The sequence below is a fragment of the Culicoides brevitarsis genome, chromosome 2, assembly GCF_036172545.1.
Source record: "Culicoides brevitarsis isolate CSIRO-B50_1 chromosome 2, AGI_CSIRO_Cbre_v1, whole genome shotgun sequence".
NCBI classification, from domain to species: domain Eukaryota; kingdom Metazoa; phylum Arthropoda; class Insecta; order Diptera; family Ceratopogonidae; genus Culicoides; species Culicoides brevitarsis.
The window spans coordinates 16,233,462-16,251,980 of record NC_087086.1 but is presented as its reverse complement, the minus strand read 5'-3'; the positions used below and the strand labels follow the sequence as shown (position 1 = coordinate 16,251,980).

At 29.6% G+C, this 18,519-nt stretch overlaps 1 protein-coding gene across 1 annotated transcript in view; it reads left to right on the top strand.

The window, feature by feature from the left end:
• LOC134828590 (protein sax-3) overlaps positions 1-18,519 on the top strand; it is a 54,857-nt gene that overhangs the window by 20,442 nt on the left and 15,896 nt on the right. The window lies entirely within an intron of this gene.

Genomic DNA, 18,519 nt, shown 5'->3' with positions numbered 1-18,519 from the left:
GTTTTTCGGACAAGCACATAATCCCGTTGACTTCATCAGGAGTGTAATCTCTTACTCTGCATTTGGTGCAACCTTTGAAAAGTTGAATATTTTTTTCGTCACAAAAAGATGAAATTTCCTTCAATCGACTGCATTTGATGTTATTGTCATCCAAATTAACTCCTCTCAGATGCGGAATATTTTCAAGAATTCCAGCGATGTCCAAGTCAAACAAATTATTAGAAGACATGTGTAAATTTTTCAATTTTTTTAATCCTTGGAACGATTCCGGCTTCAATTCCCGCAACTTGTTACGACTGATATCCAAATGATTTTCCAAATTATTGCACTTGCGGAAGGCGTTTTCTTCAATTTCTTCAATGGCACTTGAAGACACATCCATGAACATGTTTAAATTTGGGAGAGCTTCACAAATGCCAGATGACAAAATTGGCGCCTGAACTCCAGATTCAAATAAAAGAGCAATGATATTTTTCGGCTCAGATACTTTCAACTCGATTTCATAATTTTCTCTTGTTAGATTTAGAGACTTAATTACACACGCATTATGATTATTTTCACATTGGACTTCGACACCAAAAGTAGTTGAAATCAGCAAAGTGCTTATTAAAACGGCACAAAATTGAAATTTAATCATTTTTTAGAATAAATGAACTTGAAACGTCTTTACTGAACGAAAGTTTAGGATGGACTGAAATTTCAAGCGTTCTAAATCGCATAAGTAATTTGAGCGAACAAAGAAATTTAAAAAAAATAAACAATTTAAGATGTTATTTGTTTAGGCTAAGAAACCGAAAGATTAAGGGCAGGAAATCACACTTAGATAAGTTTTGCATAAAATAAACAAATTTTGTATGAAATCATAAAATGATGTCTCTAACAAATTTATTTATTTATTTTGAACAAGAAAAGAAACATAAATATGCTAAAATATTAAAATTGTTTATTTAAACTTATTTTTCGAGATGATTAGATAAATTAAATAAAATGGACTGAATATGAAAATTTTTGATGATTTTAAGTCAATTTTGTATGGAAAGCCGGCTCAAAGTAATTTTACAGGTAAAGAAAAAATTCGCTAGAACAAAAAGTTCTTATTTTTGCATGATAAAGATGAACATCTAGTACCCATTTTGAAATTATATACTTTGTGATTTCGTCTCCGTTTAGAATGGAATGAACCATAAATGTGCTAAAATATTAAGTTTATTTATTTAACTTTATTTTTCAAGATGATTAGATAAATAAAATAAAATGGACTGAATTTTAGAAATACGAAATATTTTTTTAATGCGAAATATTTCTCTAGAGATTTTCTCAAATTTTTTCCACAAAACTTAACATTTTCTATTTTTTATCCCAAAATAGAGACAAAAGCTTATCTATTCCTTTTCATGTTCCTATTTTTTTTTTGTACACAAAAACTTTCATATTTGATAATCCTTTGTTACATTTTCATTATCCCTTTTTCAAATAATCTCTTTTTACCAAAATTTATCCTTTTTTCTCTGGATTTTCACACACTATATATTTTTTAATTTAATATTTTTTCTTGCTAAAAGCAAGCTAAAAGCTTTTTTTACATAAATATTTTTTTTATTCAAAGGCCTTAAGGCATTAAAGCAAAAAATATCAAAAAATCTGGAAAATTCAAGGAAAATTACTTTGCAAGTCGTAAACAATTTTCGTTAATTTCATGATATTTTTTATTGATGCCTGTTGATTAACACTCCCACATCCCCCTAAAATCCTGCCGCAATCAAAAAAGTATAATTTTCAATCAAACTTTTGAAAATTTTTTCACAAAAGATGAACAAAAGACGAATATTTTTAAAAATTAACATTTTTCCTGTCGCATAGTCAACAAACAAAACGCGAAAATAAACAGAGGTGAATTTGAAAAAAAAAATAAAATATTTTTCACATGGCTGAATTTAATCCTCTTGATTGATTGAGAACAATAACAGCGCGCAAATTCAAATAGAATTCCGAAAAAAAAAGTGAGGGAACGCAAAATTTTGATGACATGACTTTGAAATTGAATCTGCCATATTATGATGATGATTGTTATTAAGCTTACATCATTCATTATTTTCTCTCTCTCTCTCTGTCTTTCTGTTAATATCGATTGTTTGCTAAATGTGAGTTGAATGTTTATTAATGGTGTGCACGAAACAAAGATTCTCGTCTATCATCGCTGCTCGTTATCGTCATCGCCGAGATATTGAATGACGAAAAACAAGGAAGAAGACGAAAAAAAAAACAAAAATCTCAAGAAATAATGATTTGTAATAAGAGATGCTAAGACGATGGTACACCAAGCCAGCTCGAAAGTGATTATATTCCAGTCAGGTAATCATTTTCGTGAACGTCGACAATGATGATGGGAAGATGATGATGACGATGAATGAACGAAAATTTCTTTTGTGATTTGGGGAATTTTGCTCGAATTTCGTGTTTTTGCGAAGCAGATGCGAAGATACGAGTTGGAAGACAGATACAATTGGGGATAATTATTACGCGTTATTTTCTCTTTTGTTGTGTGCTGCACGAAAATTCTCTCATAGATTAAGGTTCAAAGCCTTTTACTAAACGAAATTTTTCTTTTCTTCTCATTCCAGGTAATTTTTCAATGGAAATTTTCAACAAAAATCAAATCTCGCATGGTCTATTGAATTAAATTAACTCCATTCTTCGAACGGTTATTCACAAAAATCAATTCAATGAGGGATCATTAAAAACTTTGCGCACAGCATGCCTTTTCTATTCATGGTCCGTGCAAAGAAGAATGCAAAAAAAGCAAAGTAATTTAATGAAATAACGAATAAAATGAAAAATCAATAATATAAATGAGCTAAGAAGCTATTCATGAGAGAACGAACGGGCAACATAATGAGCAAATGTTCCTTTCAACCGATTTTTGCCGTGCCTACATCACTAAAACTATATACTACTAACTTTCGGTATTTAACGCATGAATGGCGCAAAAAAAAGCAAGCCGGGAAAAAAGAATGGTAAAAAGGGAAAAATATAATAAAACATGATAAAGGAAAAAAGGAAAACTGCCTACCATAGTGATTTGTTATCAGAAAAATACTGCCAAGGCAGGCAAATAAATTTTTTCTCGCAATGCAAAATGTAGCCGAGACTTTTGTACAAATGTGGATAAGAAGAAGCATGATATATGCAAAATTCCATAGATCATAATGAATTGTGATTCCGTTTTCATATTTTTTTGTGTGCAGCTAACTCGTTTCTTTCTTATTTTATCATGTTTTTGGTGCCAGGTTATCTCTTTCTTGCACCAGAATGAATGCAAGGCTTGCGTTATTGATTAAAAAATATGTGGAAAAAAGTGCAGGTGCGGCAGTATGTTTAAAATTGAATTAACTGGACATTGCTCGGTAAGAGTGTTGAAGTTGCAATTTGTGATTTTAAGACTTAATTCGGGCAATTTTTGATTTTAACGGAAATTTTTAAATTTTTGTCCATTTTAACAGAAAAGCTTTCAAAAAATCGAATAATTCAAAAAAAAAAAATTATTAATTTATCGTGAACTGAAAATTTTTTTTAGTTCCCAATGCAGAGTCCTGAATAAAACAAATCTTATTTTTTTTTTAAATAAAATCTTTAAAATATTCTTTTAAAAATAATTTTCAGATAAATAAAATTTTTGTTTATTAATAAAAAAAAAATAATAAAAATTCTAAAAGGAAAATTGTTTAATTATTTTTATAAAAAAATTAACATCGATTTTTATTTATTTTTTCGAAAATTAGAGAAAAATGTGTAAGTAATTTGTGAAAATAAGCGAAAAAAAATCGTGAAAAAAATTTAATTGCGAATTAATTAAATGAAAAATAATTAAATAAAATAATAAAATAAATAAAAATAAATAAATAATAAATAAAATAATAATAAAATAAAATAAAAATAATTAAATTAAATGATAAAAAAAATATTAAATATTACAATTTTTTTTATTAATTATAAAATGTTAAAAATTATAATTATAAAAAGTTTCTTGAAATTTTTAATTAATTTAAAGTATCACTAAAGAAATAATAAAAATGAGTCAAACGAACTTGTCAAAATAAAATGCGTACGTTCCGGAAAAATTAAAGAGATTTAATTTAAAAAATTTATTTTAAAGATTTTTATTTTAATTTAAAAATCATTTACAAATTTTTTAAAAAATTTCACAAAAAACTAATAAAAATCGATATTTGAAAACTAGTTTTTATTTTGAAAGAAAAAAAACCTCACAAAAAAATTAAATCAAAACCTCTTCAAAAACACCTCAAAAATTAAATCCACAATACGTTCACAAAGTCAATGCTAAACTGCGTCATTTCACACATTTATGGGCCACCCATGTCCTCTTCGCATAATCAACGATGACATTGCTCCAAACAAGTGTAATAAACTTTTATTTCGTCTCGTGCCCATAAAAATGACTTGTGCACCAAATGATGTTCGAACAAGCACTATTCATTTATTTCATTTCGCATTTATGCAAAAAAAAAAACGCTTGAAAAAGAAGAAAAGCAAAGCGAAGAAAAAACAGACCACTTCAAGAACGATGATGATGATTGCCTTATAAATGAAAATAACCCAAGTTTTCTATTAAATAATAATAAAAACGAAGAGAGAACGTTTCTATGCATTTTTCTGATCGACACGCCGCCGTTTGTTCTTGTTTTTTCCCGGATAAAAGAGAACAGAAAATGAGAAAAATATTTCTAAAATAAAGAAAAATGTTGTTTTTGTCGTTTTTCTGCGGTTCGGCTTCTGCTCGAAGAGAAGGAAAAATATTATTATGATTATTATTGGCGATTGCTTTTATTATTATTTTTATGGTCACTGCGAGAATTGTTCAGGAGCGAAAATACAAACAAAAAATCTATCATGGAAGCAGCCGTTTTAGCGATTATGTGCGAAATTGGCAATAACGAAATAAATAAATATTTTTTTCGGTTTTATGAATGTTGTGAGAAACGATTTCCATTAACGACTTTGCTCCACTTTTGTTTTCGATCAGAATTATAATTGATTTTTGTGTTATTTGTGACATGGGGAGACATTTCCAAAATGACCCATAAACGAACGCCATTTAAATCACACAAGTAATTAATGGAATTTCTTCCATTTTTGCCCTGTTAAAGGCACAAAAAACGGCGGAAAAAGTCATCCATCCATCTACTGAGTGAGTGATAATGTTTTAATGATGATGAGGATCTATGATAGTTTTAACGTGTTACTTTTTTCGTGCTGCTGCCGGGTCGAAATAATCATCAATAAAGCACGTTGTCTGACTGGCATGCGAGAAATGTAGCTGCTATGTAATTAATTTGTTATATTTGAGCAGCGCGCGAGTGCACACACACATTCATTATTATTACAACAACAACTGTTTCATTATTGCGCGACGGAGAGAGATGGCGGAGACGAGCAGATTCGTTCACAAAGTGATTTATGGCTGGAAAATAACAACATAACGAACATGAACATTTGAACACCTTGTCTTCTTGCATTTGTTGTTGTTGTTGTTGCCCTAAATGGTGGCATGCAACTAAATATATTGATTTTGCGCTTACATCCGCAATCGCACGAAGGAATCCAGAAACAAGAGAAAATCACTGTAAATTGTTTCGCAAAATCCTCTTACACACAGAACGGACATAATTGGCATGTGTATGCTGCTCCGACGTGGATTTGAGCCAAACAGCAACCAAACTGTAATTAATTGTTCTGGATTTTCATGGTGTTTTTCCTAGTTTTTTCTCCCATTCTTTATTGTTTTGCGTTGTTAGCTACATATTTTTTTTTATGTAGCTGATGAATCTTTTTTTCATGTTGTTGTTTAAAACAGTAAAAAAACCCATGTACAGCATGAAAAATTACTCGGTCATTAACTCATGAATGGCGTATGTGTTTCGGAGAATGGGATGAGGCACCCCAATGAGGCTTTTGGCATGAATCGATATAAGGTCATTGTTTGAACAATGATGCAACCATATTTCAATATTTTACATTTAATTTTAAAAAATTAACCTTATTTCAAAAACTTTGAAGTATGGAATTTTAAATGTGCATTGGGGTAAAAATATAAAATGCAACCTTTATTTTTAAAAGATTTCAAAATCTCATATAAATATACAAAATTTAATCAATTTCTAACAATTTTAAATTTTTGGTCAAATACACATTTTAAATTTTTATCCCAATGTACATTTACAAATTTTTGTCTTACTTCATACATAATTTCAAATTTTTGACCCAGCTCATATTTTGAATTTTCGAATACATTTTCAAAATTTTTATCAAGTAAATAAAATAACTTTTTCAAAAAACGCAAAAAATTGAAAATAATTAAAAGAAAATTACAAAATCTAAATTTAAAATTTTTAAATATCAAAAAAAAAATAATTATATTCTTTTAATTTCAAATTCAGATTGTACCTCCAATTTTCATCTAACTATTATATTAAATATTTTGTCTTTTTTTTTTGAAATTTGGTAAAAATTTTAAATATGTATTCAAAATTTCAAAATATAAACTGGGTCAAAAAATTTGAATTTGTATGAAGTAAGACACAAAAATGTATATTAGGATTAAAATATAAAATGTGTATTGGGCCAAAAAATTTTTTTCTAGATATTGATGATATTTTGAATTTTTATATGTGGTTTCAAACAGATTTTTGAAAAAATATAAAGATTTTGAATGAAAGTTAATTTTTTTTTATAAATTTAAAATTAACATTATTTTCTTTAATTTATATATTTTTATTTTTTTAATGTCAAAAACAACTTAAAGGATTTTTTTCTCAATTAATTTAAAACTCTTATTCAAAAAAACTTAAAACTTAGTTAAAGTTATAAACTTTTAAACTTATTTAAAATTTCTCAAAAATTAAAAACTTTAAAAAAAACCTAAAAAAAAGAATTAAATCTAAATTAATTGAAACATAAATTATTTTATTCAATAATTAATCTGTCTGTTTTTGAAAAACAAAAGCACTTTAAATATTCCTGCCAAATTCACGTTCGCCGCCCTTCCCACAAAATCCAACTTTAATAACTCACACAGACATGCTCGTATCATTCACAAGCATTTTGCTATGATTTTGCCACTTTGCTACTTATTAATCGCATATTTTGCACAAGCATGACCAACTTGATGTTTTTTTCCCGTTAAATTATATCATTATTTTTGGTGTAGCACGCCGCATCGCTGTATTATCGCTGCGATATACTGAAAACAAAGCAAAGTTGTTGTTGTTGCTGTTGCTGTTTTTCTGCTAATATTGTACACTTTGTTGCCAGCAACATTGAAATACTTGCCAAGCTTAAAAACATGTTGTTTTGTATTTATATATATCGTGTGAAATTGAACAGATGCCATCGGCGTGCCAGAGAGTTCTTCCTCCTCTTTCGTTTTGTTTTTTCAGTGATTATATTTTATTTTTTTTAGACATTCGCTCATGTTGCGTCTGAAACGAAAGTTTAGTATACGGAAATTTTTCCGACAGTAAATCTTTTTCTCGTCTCACAGCGCAACTTTAGACGTAATAATTTAATAAGACTTTATTGACATCGGTCGTTTAGTATCATTTCCGTCGTTTTCAACGTCATCAGACGCGCATTAACACCCAACCAACATCATCCATTGATACATGCCTTCACAGACACACAAACGATATATTTTATTTAAAAACTTTTGTTGCCTTTTTTTTCTTTAAAGAAAGTTTTGAGAAAGCCGCATGTTTCGTATAGGAGAAAACGACGTCAAGCCGCTATGGGAGAAGGAGTCGTTTCAGTAAGCCACAAAGCAAAAAAGTGAAAATATCGACTGTGTGGTGAAACTTTTATCAAAATGTCTGGAAAATCGTCAGAAACTTTTATTATTTTTTTTTCAGAGTTGATGGCGTGAAAATCTCGCTCATGGCAAAATTTTATATCGATCTGAATTTTCGCCATTAAAATCCAGAAAACGATTAAAATCTTGCGAAAATAGAACGAACGAATTTCTTGACACATCTTACATGCCATTTTCGGGCTCAAGTGTTCCCAGTTATACAATTTCATTATTTACAACACCCTTGACAATACTGTTTACTTTACTTTTTGCTTTATTTCTTGCGAAGAAATTTTATTTGATACAAAATCGCTACATTTTTGCTCTTACGCTCAGACTCAACAACAACACGAGACGAAAAGTTTTAAATCTCAAAAGGCTCAACGGTATCATAAATTAAAGATTTTGCATTCATGAAATGTGTGTGTGTGTCTTTCATATTTTTTTTGTCGTTTTATTTTTTTCGCACTAACTAGCCTACTTAACAGATGATGGCTTTTTGTACAGTTGTCGTTTTGGAGCATGAGGCAAAAATGGGAAAAATATATTCTCTGATGAAGGAAGAAAAGGAAAGCAAAAAAAGGCACCAGAAACGTGTTTTGAATATAAATTTCAGTCCTGAGTTTGTGGTTGACTGAGCTTTCGCATTTTTTTTCCTTTTTCGATTCGGGATTTTTGTTTGATGTTTTCTTTCCTCGGGATTCGATTTTTTTATTGCAATCAAATAATTGTTTTGAGAGGAGGAACTTTTATCGATGAGTTATAGCAAAAGTTGGGAAATTAGCGTGTCTGGCTGGATTTCAGATTCAAAGGAATTATTTATTAGTGAAAGTGGGGCGTCGCGTTATTGATGCTTATCGATTTTTCTGAAATATCAAAAAATTTAAATTTTTATGGAGATTTTTTTTTAATTTTCAAACATTTTTTCAAATTAAATTAGGTTTGTCAAAAAGTCACAAATAAATTAAGCTTTAAAGTGACTTTGAAGTAAAGCAAAAAATTAAAAACAAATTTAATTTTTTTTTCCAATTTTCCACAAAAATTTTTAAAAGTTTTTCTTTTTTTTATTAAGCTCCAAATTGAAAATCAAAAATAAATCTGGGGCAAAATCCGAAATCAAAGTTTTTTTTTTTTCAAAAATATTTTATTTAAAAATCTGAAAAAATCTTAAATTTTCTAATTAGTGAAAATCACGTATTTAGGCTTTCTTAAAAAAAATCTGTGAAAAAAATTCCAGCAAAAAATTTTTGATAAATACAGATTTAATGAAAAAAATTTTTGAGAGGAGATATTTTATTTAAAATTATTAAATTTAATTTTAAAATAAAAATTAAAAAATTTTTTAAAAAATTTACAATTAAATTTCTTAAAATGAATCCAAAAAAAATAAAATAAAATTATTCATTGAAATGGGGCATCGGACTTTATTTTTAATTTAATTTAAAATAAATTTAAATTTATTTAAATAAATTTATTTTAATTTAAATTTTTAATCAAAATTATATTTTTCTAAAGACTTTAACCTAAAAACAGCTTGTTCATTAATAAAATTTGTAAAATTTTGTCTCTCGTCTATTTTATGGTTTTTTAAATAGAAAAATCGATGAAAATCTTCTTCATTCAAATTCTCAGTTTCTAAAAAAATATAAAAAAAATCCCAGTCATTTCTTCACTTTTATGATAAAATAATTTGTTTCCAACTTTAACGATACACAATAAATATGCCTTAAATTTCCATTTTCACGCAGTGTCCTCGTGATTGTTCATTTTACTTTTAAAACAATCCATTTATCATCACAGAGAAAGTCAAACAATAAAAATTAATATAGCGCATAAATGATTTCTTTTCTTTCTTTCTTGTCTACTTGTCTTGCGAAAATATTATAAAATTTTATGTCATAATGGAATAATAATAAAGCAGCGTTAATAAAATGTCAAGAGATTTTTCCTCCGTCTTCGTTTTCTTCATCGTTTACGACTTAATAATGTGTTTTAAAATGTAATAATGGTTGGTCGATTCCTTCATTTATATTTTAATTTTTATTGGACGCGACGTTTAATAACAAAAAAATAATAATAATAATCGATGATAACGTCACAGAGATTTCATTTTTAATTGAAAATCTATCTTGATTTTGCTTTTGTGCTTATCTTCCGACAACGTGTCCCGGTTTTACTCTCATCATCTGTTTTTGTTTCCATTAAGTGATTATTAATGTTTTTGAAACGTGCGTGCCCGAGCAGTTAATAAAAGTCTCGAAGGGGACCTCCTTCCAGCTAGTTTCATACGTGTCAAAAAAAAACAAGAAAATCGATTAAATTATTAATTATTGAAAATTGCTCCATTTTGTATTTTGTAAGTAAAAATAAACTTACGTGAAATGAAAACATAAAGGGGAACCTTGTCTTTAATGACACGATGACGTTGTTAAAATTTGAAATTAACAAAAAGGTGAATGAAGGCGGAATATCCGGCCGAATTAATGAATGATTCATCAAAATTTGGGTGAGCCGCCTAATTTGCGCAATGTTATTTCTTAATTTACGGATGAATCATCAACTGAAATCTGCAAAACGAATCGTACCGTAAATGAAGAAACAAAAATCAAGTGCATTGATAATTAAATTAAGCTTATTTTCGTCCCTTTTTTGTGTGCCATTCTGCAACATGCCATTGTTTGATATCATAATGCAGACAAATTTGAGGTAGATTTTCTCGTTATTCGCACGTTCTCGTTTTCATCGTCGTCGTCGTTGTCCTTTTATTCACATAGCACGGCAAGTAGTGGACGAGAAAACTTTTCCGGTATCGTAATTCAATTTACCAAAAGTACATAAAGAGAATTTTATTGTAAACACAATTCCCTCCATTCGAGACGAGTCGTTGTTAGTCGCTGTAAAAAGAACTGTTTGTTTGATATTTTTCGACTGTCTGTCACGTATCCAAAATTTACTTTTGCCGGCACACTCTAATAAATTATTTATCAAACGATGTCGATGCCTGACTTTTGATTCTCCAGTCCATCATTATTCAAATCGATTTATGTGTGTGTGTGTATCGAAAACCACCAATCTCCCCTTTATTTTGCATAAATAATAATATTTTCCATTTTTTTTTCGGGTGTAATAAAATTCATAATAATAAGTTTTCGTTCGTCGTCGTCGTCGCCTTATATAAATCATAAAAAATTTAGTTTCGTACCAGTCACTTATTTGATAAATATAAAAAAAGAGAGAGTAATTTTTTTCCAATTTTATTTCTTGCATAATAAGGAAACCATCAAAACAAACAACAACAACAACATAATGACATCGTAAAAATATTAACATTCCTCGCAACAAACAACAACGAAAAAAAAGGAAAGACGATGATTCCCTTATGAGTACCCATTATTTTGAATATTATTGTGGCAACGTATGTAACTCAAATAGTTCCTTTCCGGTTTAGTCGTAAACATTATTCAATATTGCGGTCGACACACGATGGAGAAAAGTAATAAAAATTGGAAGGAAATATGGAAAGCATGCGATGATTGCTTAATGTTGGCTCGTAAGAAGGAAATTTTTACTAATAAGTCACTTAAATGGGCAAATTAGTTAAGGTTTCGCGCCGCCCAACTGCTTCATTTTTTTCGAAGATACAAGTGGAATAATTTTACTTGTCGCACAGGCTATTTACACTCTGTAACGTTTCAACTGGGAAGTGTGAAAAATAAATGTTTCGCAGAAGAAGTGATTAAATAGACAACTTACAAAATCTAGTATTAGATGACGGGAAGTAATGCTATGAAGAAAAACTTTTCTAACTCCAATCGTGCTCAAAATTTACTCAGATCTTTTTGAACCCTTTGGGACCTTCTAAGAGAGCTGAACAGTTAAAAAGCTAAGACCCATTCCCGGCGTTTAGTAAGAAAACTTAGGATTTCACAGAATGAAGTACAATAGGACTCCTGTCCATTACTTTAGAGAAATTTAACTAAAGGCACCAATAATTTTATTTTATAAATTAAAAGTGCTTTCAATAACTTTTCTTTCAATACGAGGTTATATCGGTCTCCCATAACATTATGAGTAACTTTATGAGTAAAAAAAAAACAGTTTGGACATTCGAATTTGCAACTGTTTATCATCTAGAAAGCTCATTTCCTCCAGGAGGTGGTAATTCAAAATTTCTTCTTCGTTAAAGTTTTCTGTAATTTTTGTTTGCAGAATGATCTCGTTTTACACTTGGTCTAGTGTACCTAAACCCAGCAAACTCCAAGATATTCCCACCTCTTGTGCTTGGAACTAAGCGAGCAGAATGATTTTGCAAACTTTGCATATCCCATTCCTTAATTTGAGCTATGAACTCTTCTTCTTCATCTCAGGTATAACTTCAAGCGGCACTCATTTTCTTCTCAATTTTGTATTTTCCTTGTATGAAGACTTTTTAACAATTATAAAATCATGGTAGTTGTGACACTTTTATTCATGGCAGACTTAGTTACGACTTAACCATAATATTGAATAACCATTGATATAAAGTGGTAGAAAGTTTTTTAGTATAATTTCTATATTTCATATCTATTAGATATATCAATTTAATATGAAAAACTATTTGGTTTGCATTTTCAACAGTATAACGAGGGTGAAAAAATTGTAGCCATATCTTTATATTCTAATAAAATCTTAAAATTTCTTAAAAATTATGTAAAGAAAAATTTTGACTTAAGATTACTCATCTTTTGTAAATTAATTTTTAAAATATTATCGCACTTCGTCTTGCCAAAATTTTTTATTGCGAAACTTCAAGTTTTCACAGTTTCATGTAGTTTATGACACACTTTTACCACAACAACTACAACAACAACTGTAATTGTTCATAAAATTTCTGTAATTACCCGACTTGGGCTTGCTTGCCTTTATTGTTAGTTTTATGTCACATTTCTTCATCTACACACTAACACATACACACCTCAAGTAACGTAATTATTGTTTATTTCATTTTCTCGCAAGCACTGACTCGACAAACGATAACATCGCAGTAAATTGAAAAACAAGTCACTGAGCCAAATGAGTTTTCTCGTATGTTACTTTGCGGAATGTTTTCAGATGCGAACGAGGGAAAGTGTCACAACAACAAGAACATAAAAAAATCTACATAATTTTTGGAAATTGAATTGAAGTACAGCAGCGAGAGAACGCTATCAACGACGACAAAAGCATTTACTGCCATTTAGATTTTTTGGCTAAATTCGATTAAAATGAGACATATAACGTGCAAAAAAGCGTATAAAAGGCGACATTTTATTGCAAATACATTAACTTTTTTTCTTCTTCGTTTTCTGAATTTTCTAACATGCGAGTTAACTCATACCCTCTTAAAAATGAGATCGCATCTGATGAAAACGAAGAAAAAAGAGTAAAGAACCCTTATTTTTTTTGGGTGATGCGTATCAGTGATGTTGATTTTTACTCTGTCGACATAATAACGTTAAAAATCTCGAGAATCACTCACTCTCGTTCTTTAAAAGGCGCGCCGTTAAAACGATGAGTTTTTGTGCTGTTTAACATTCATCGAAGACACTTTGAGACGTTTTATTTGCTAAACATACGTAAAAAGCAGACTGTTTATTTGGATCACAGGCTTCACGAGAGCGCTGATGGATGTCGACGATGCCTTTTAAATGGAAACGATACGATTGACAAACCAACCACGACTCCACGAGTCAAAATCTCTGAAAAAACAACAAAAATCTTCCAACAAAAATAAAACGGAAAGAAATATATTTGTGTTACGTGACGACAACGATTGCTATGTTTGAACACCGAATGTAAAGACAGGAAAAAGTTAAATTTGCAAATAGCTCGAAGGCGTGTGTGTGTGTGTGTTGTTGATTCGGTTGCGTGTAGGTGGCGGTTAAAAGATGGCAAAGTCAGATTTGATGTAAAAAGTAGGCAGATAAGAGGTTTTACATGTAATTTTTAAAATGGAAAGCATTTTATAGATTGACAGGTGTCCTTATTATTTATCACTCACTTGAATAAAATGTAAAATTTATCGGGGAAATTGAATGACGAGAGATTCAAAAAAGGCTTCAACATGATGCTTCGTCACAAAAAAAATTTCATCATTTTAATGTTTAATAAATGGAAAGTAAGCTCCGGTTTTTCATTTCATGTAAAATGAAAAAACTTTTTCTACTGCATATACCTGCAAAATAAATCCTTAGTTACCATTACTTACCAGCTTATTCCTGCTTGCTTGCCTGCCTGGAGTAAGTTTAGAAAATACTTTGTCGAAAAGTGTGTTTGCCATAAAATATTCATGAAAATGTTGTGTTCCTGTGCCTCATATGTGTGTCATGCGTGAGCAATTGTATGCTTTTAAAGAAATTAAATTTATGAAAACTTTTGTTAATGTGTGAATTTAATTATCAACATTGAATTATTCATTACACTACCTGCCGCCTTTGTGCACAAAAAGCAAAGTAAGATTCACATAAACTCATATTTTATCGCTTTTGAAACTTTTTTCTTTGTACAAAAGTTGGTTAAGGAAGTGATGAAAAGCTCGTAATGCGTTTCTTCCTTTGAACAATTAAAGAGCTTTTGTTCTTTTGAATTAACTTTTTAACTGTTGCTTAATTTAAAATTGTAAAAAGTTATTTTTTCTGGATTTCAAGCAGTTTTCATTTCTTCAAACCTTAAAAATATTTTTTTTATTAAATATTTAAAACGAACGAAAATAGTCCCAAAAATTAAATTTTTATATGAAATTATTGGACCCGTAGATTTCGTTCTACCCGTGAACATTTTTTTTAAGTTTCCACGAATAACCTAAACCAAAACCTTCTTGAAGCTGAACCTGACAAAGAACAAAAATCTCAAAATAGATTCTTGAAGCAAAACTTGAGTTATGGCGTTACAAAATTCAGATAGATTTCGAGTTTTAATTTTTTATAAAGCTTTGTTTGAAAAAAAAAAACTTGAAAAACGAGAAAAGGAACATGTTTATTTCGTGTCATTTCATTCCGTTTCACATAAAACACATGGCAACATCAAATATCGAATAAAAAATGTTAACAACAAAGCCTTTCCTTTCAGTTTAGTATGATTAATGGCTGCAATTTAAGCAACATATTTCTCCAAAGTACACAAAAAAAATCGTAAACAACTGATACGAGTGTCAAAATAGTTTCATTTTCCTTATGTGTCTTATTACGAACTTAAAAACTACTATCCGTTCTTTGTTTTCTTCGTTATATATTTATCCAAACAATCAGAGACACGTAATAAAAATATTTACAACGATTTTGTAGACGACAACGTCCTTATTTATTTCCGTGCCTCAAACACCATTCATCATCTTTTTTTGTGTGTTCGTTTTTTTGCAGCCAAAACGGTTCTTATAGTGCAATAAATAAGACACACGAAAAGAATATTTTAACTAAAAATGAAAAGAAAAACTTCCTGCGAAACTTATTCCTTTTGGATTTACAGTTTTGAACAACGAAGAAGGATAAGTCCTAATGAAAAAAACTACAAAACTTAGACGACGACGACGTAGACAAGCAAGAACGAATCCACGACATGTTGTTTTTAACTTTAATTTTATTGTTTCTTCTTATTATTAAACTATACAAAATATGCAAGAAATGAGACACCAAGCAAATATTTGGCTGAATTTCAACATTCACAAAGTTCCTGAAGTGCGTTCGTTCCCTCCACACATATTGAAAATAGTTACGCGTCGTCACCGCCATACTAGACAAAAGCATGCAAAACACCACACGATGCATAATAATAAAATAGTTAAAAGCATTTTCATGGCTTATTTGGAAACACATTAGTGTTCCCCTGCATGTCGCTCCTTCTCACTCTATGCGACTCTCTCGCCATGCAACGTATATAATGCAATGTTGTTGAAAGTGGCGAAAGTTTTGAAATTAATTTGTGCTAATTTAGAGTTCTTTTGTATACGGTTGCAAAAGTTGCTGTGAAAATGTTTTCATTAAAACAAATGTTTGGAGAAAGGGCTTTCGTGTTGCTGTTGGAAACTGTTTGAGTGTAAAAATTACATCACACAAGGACATGGCGCACACGGAAAATGAATTTTGATGGTTTTATTATCATCGTTTAGGATCATTTAGGAACTCTTTTTAGCAGGAAATCGTTCAAAATGAACAGAATTTGTTTGACAACATCTAAAAATATGTCCAAATTTTCACTCAAGTGAACTTTTGTTAGCTAACATTTGTACTATGTAATATTGTAAAATATGTCTTGCAACCCTAAAAATCAGCGATACATGGACATTATTGATTACATTAAATAATTCCATAAATTTAGTATGTTTTTTTTTGTTTGAATTTTGTCCGATCAGTGGCGTAGCTAAAATTTATTTTCGTGGGAACAGTGATATCAAGAAAAGTATTCTATTTCTCACTGGGTAAGAGTTAAATTTTTTATAGTTTTTCTAGATAAATGATATAAACAATAAGTTAACTTTGAGTTTAAGATAGTTTAAATCGACCAAAACATGTTTTTACATTTTTTCTACTACAACACTTTGGTACCTTTGCAATTGGTATATCGATAATATTCGTAACAGCTCATAAAATGGAATTGAATATTCGATTGGCTAAGAATTTTTGATTTGGAGCTCGAGAAATCGTTAATTATGATTATTTTAAATTAAACACCTTTTTAATTTCTCTTATTTTTTGTTAAAAACACATTATTTTTACTTTTTACTACTAGTTTCGGTCTTTATTCGTAACCATCATCAGGTAAATAGTAAACTGAGAGTGAAGTAAATCATCTTATCTCTATAGACGTCAAGTCGTAGAGATAAGAATCAATTGACGGCGGATCGTGATTCATTAGAGGCTTGTCGGAACATCTAATGAGAAATCAGGCTGTTCTTATAAATATGGTAAAAATTGATACAGGCATCAAAGTGATATATTTTTTTTATCAAGTGTTTTTAATTAGAGATTGTAAAGTTCCAATGCTGTTTTTTAAGATGTTATTAGCGAGCTATGGCAACAAGATTTATAGATTTGTTTCTGAATCTTATTTTTTTTATATTTGGCTATTGTTCTTCTTTAGTTTTACAGGACAGCTGCTGACTCAATCAAAAAATTTCTCTCACAACTGACTTATGAACCTATAATGTGGGTTTCGCCGAATCTTTATTTGATTAAATTTCATCCACATTGTCCAATAAATGAACAGATTCGTAATTCCTTTGATTTTTATGAGCACGATTTCGCCTGTAAAAAACATAAAAAATATTTATTTTAAATAAAGTAATTTTAATAAAAATAATAATTATAAATTTATTACTTTTTTTACTTACCTAAAAAATTTTACTTTATAATAAAAAACTTACTACTTTAAGAGATTTTCCCCGTTTGATTTTTGGGGATGTCTACGTCTCTGCTTCACTAAAAGGCATTTTTTCTGCAAACTCTCATAAACAATTTTCCCTAATGACACTGGACAACAGTTATTATCGTTGTTTTACACATAAATACCATTGTAAAATATTAATTTCACATAATTTTGAACACACACAAACACCGAAAATCCTCCCAAACTTCATCCGAAATACTTTTCAAGTTGGTTAACTAAATGATATCTGTTTATTGTTAAAAGTATTACTGCTATCGAGAAAGGGAGCATCAGTGTGTGTGTGTATCGAGAGCAATATTGCGGTTCAGCAACACATTCAAACCCGAAACCGATATCAACTAGGAGAAAAGAGGTTTTATTATTTCTATTCTGCTTAAATTTATTACTGTCTGTGGATTGTTTTAGAATTCATACACAAAAAATTTATGGGATCCACAAATCTATACAGAGTGCTCTCGCATTATTTTGCTGCTCTACCGAACATTTCGTGTGGTTTTAAATATTACTTGATATCCAACTGTTTTCCGTCTGGGCTTTAGTCTCTTTTTTTTTCATCGTTTTATCATTTGCACGAGACGAGCTACTTTAATTCAATTAAAATGAAATTTACTTGAAAAAAATCAGAAACATTTGTCACACTGCCAGTCCTTTTAATGAATCTCGTTAAAGGCATATCTTTTAATGGCACTACACTTAAATTTATAAATGACTGAAAAGTTTTTTTCTTCTGTTTCTCCGCAGAAACAATCACAGGTCTGTCATGAATGAAGAAAATATTTCAAAAAAAAGGGGGGAAATGAAACGATTTGCGTATATACAAAAACTTTTTTTTATCTATTTAATCATCACTTATTGTTTTATTATGGCTCGTCGTTTTTCACGAAATGACTGCATTTGAATTAATGTGAAAAAGTATTTCTGTACCGTATACTAAAATACGGCACCATAATAATTTTTAATCACAAAAATATGTTGCTCTTCATTTATTCGTTTAACTTAAATTACTATTTGTTTGAGCAAAACTTTTTCGGTTGCTCGGTTTTTAGTGTTTTTTCAAGCACATTAAGGATAAAACTCAATGGAAATGTCGAAGGAAAAGACAGAAACGATGGAGTTTCGGTAAATTTTCCGTTTTAAATGGAAAAACATCCCACAGAGCGCGTTCAAACTCGTAACAGTTCCCCAAAAAATTAATTAATGTCACAAATAATCATATTTTGTGCCACTTTCTAAAAAACAAAAACAAAACAGTTTGACTA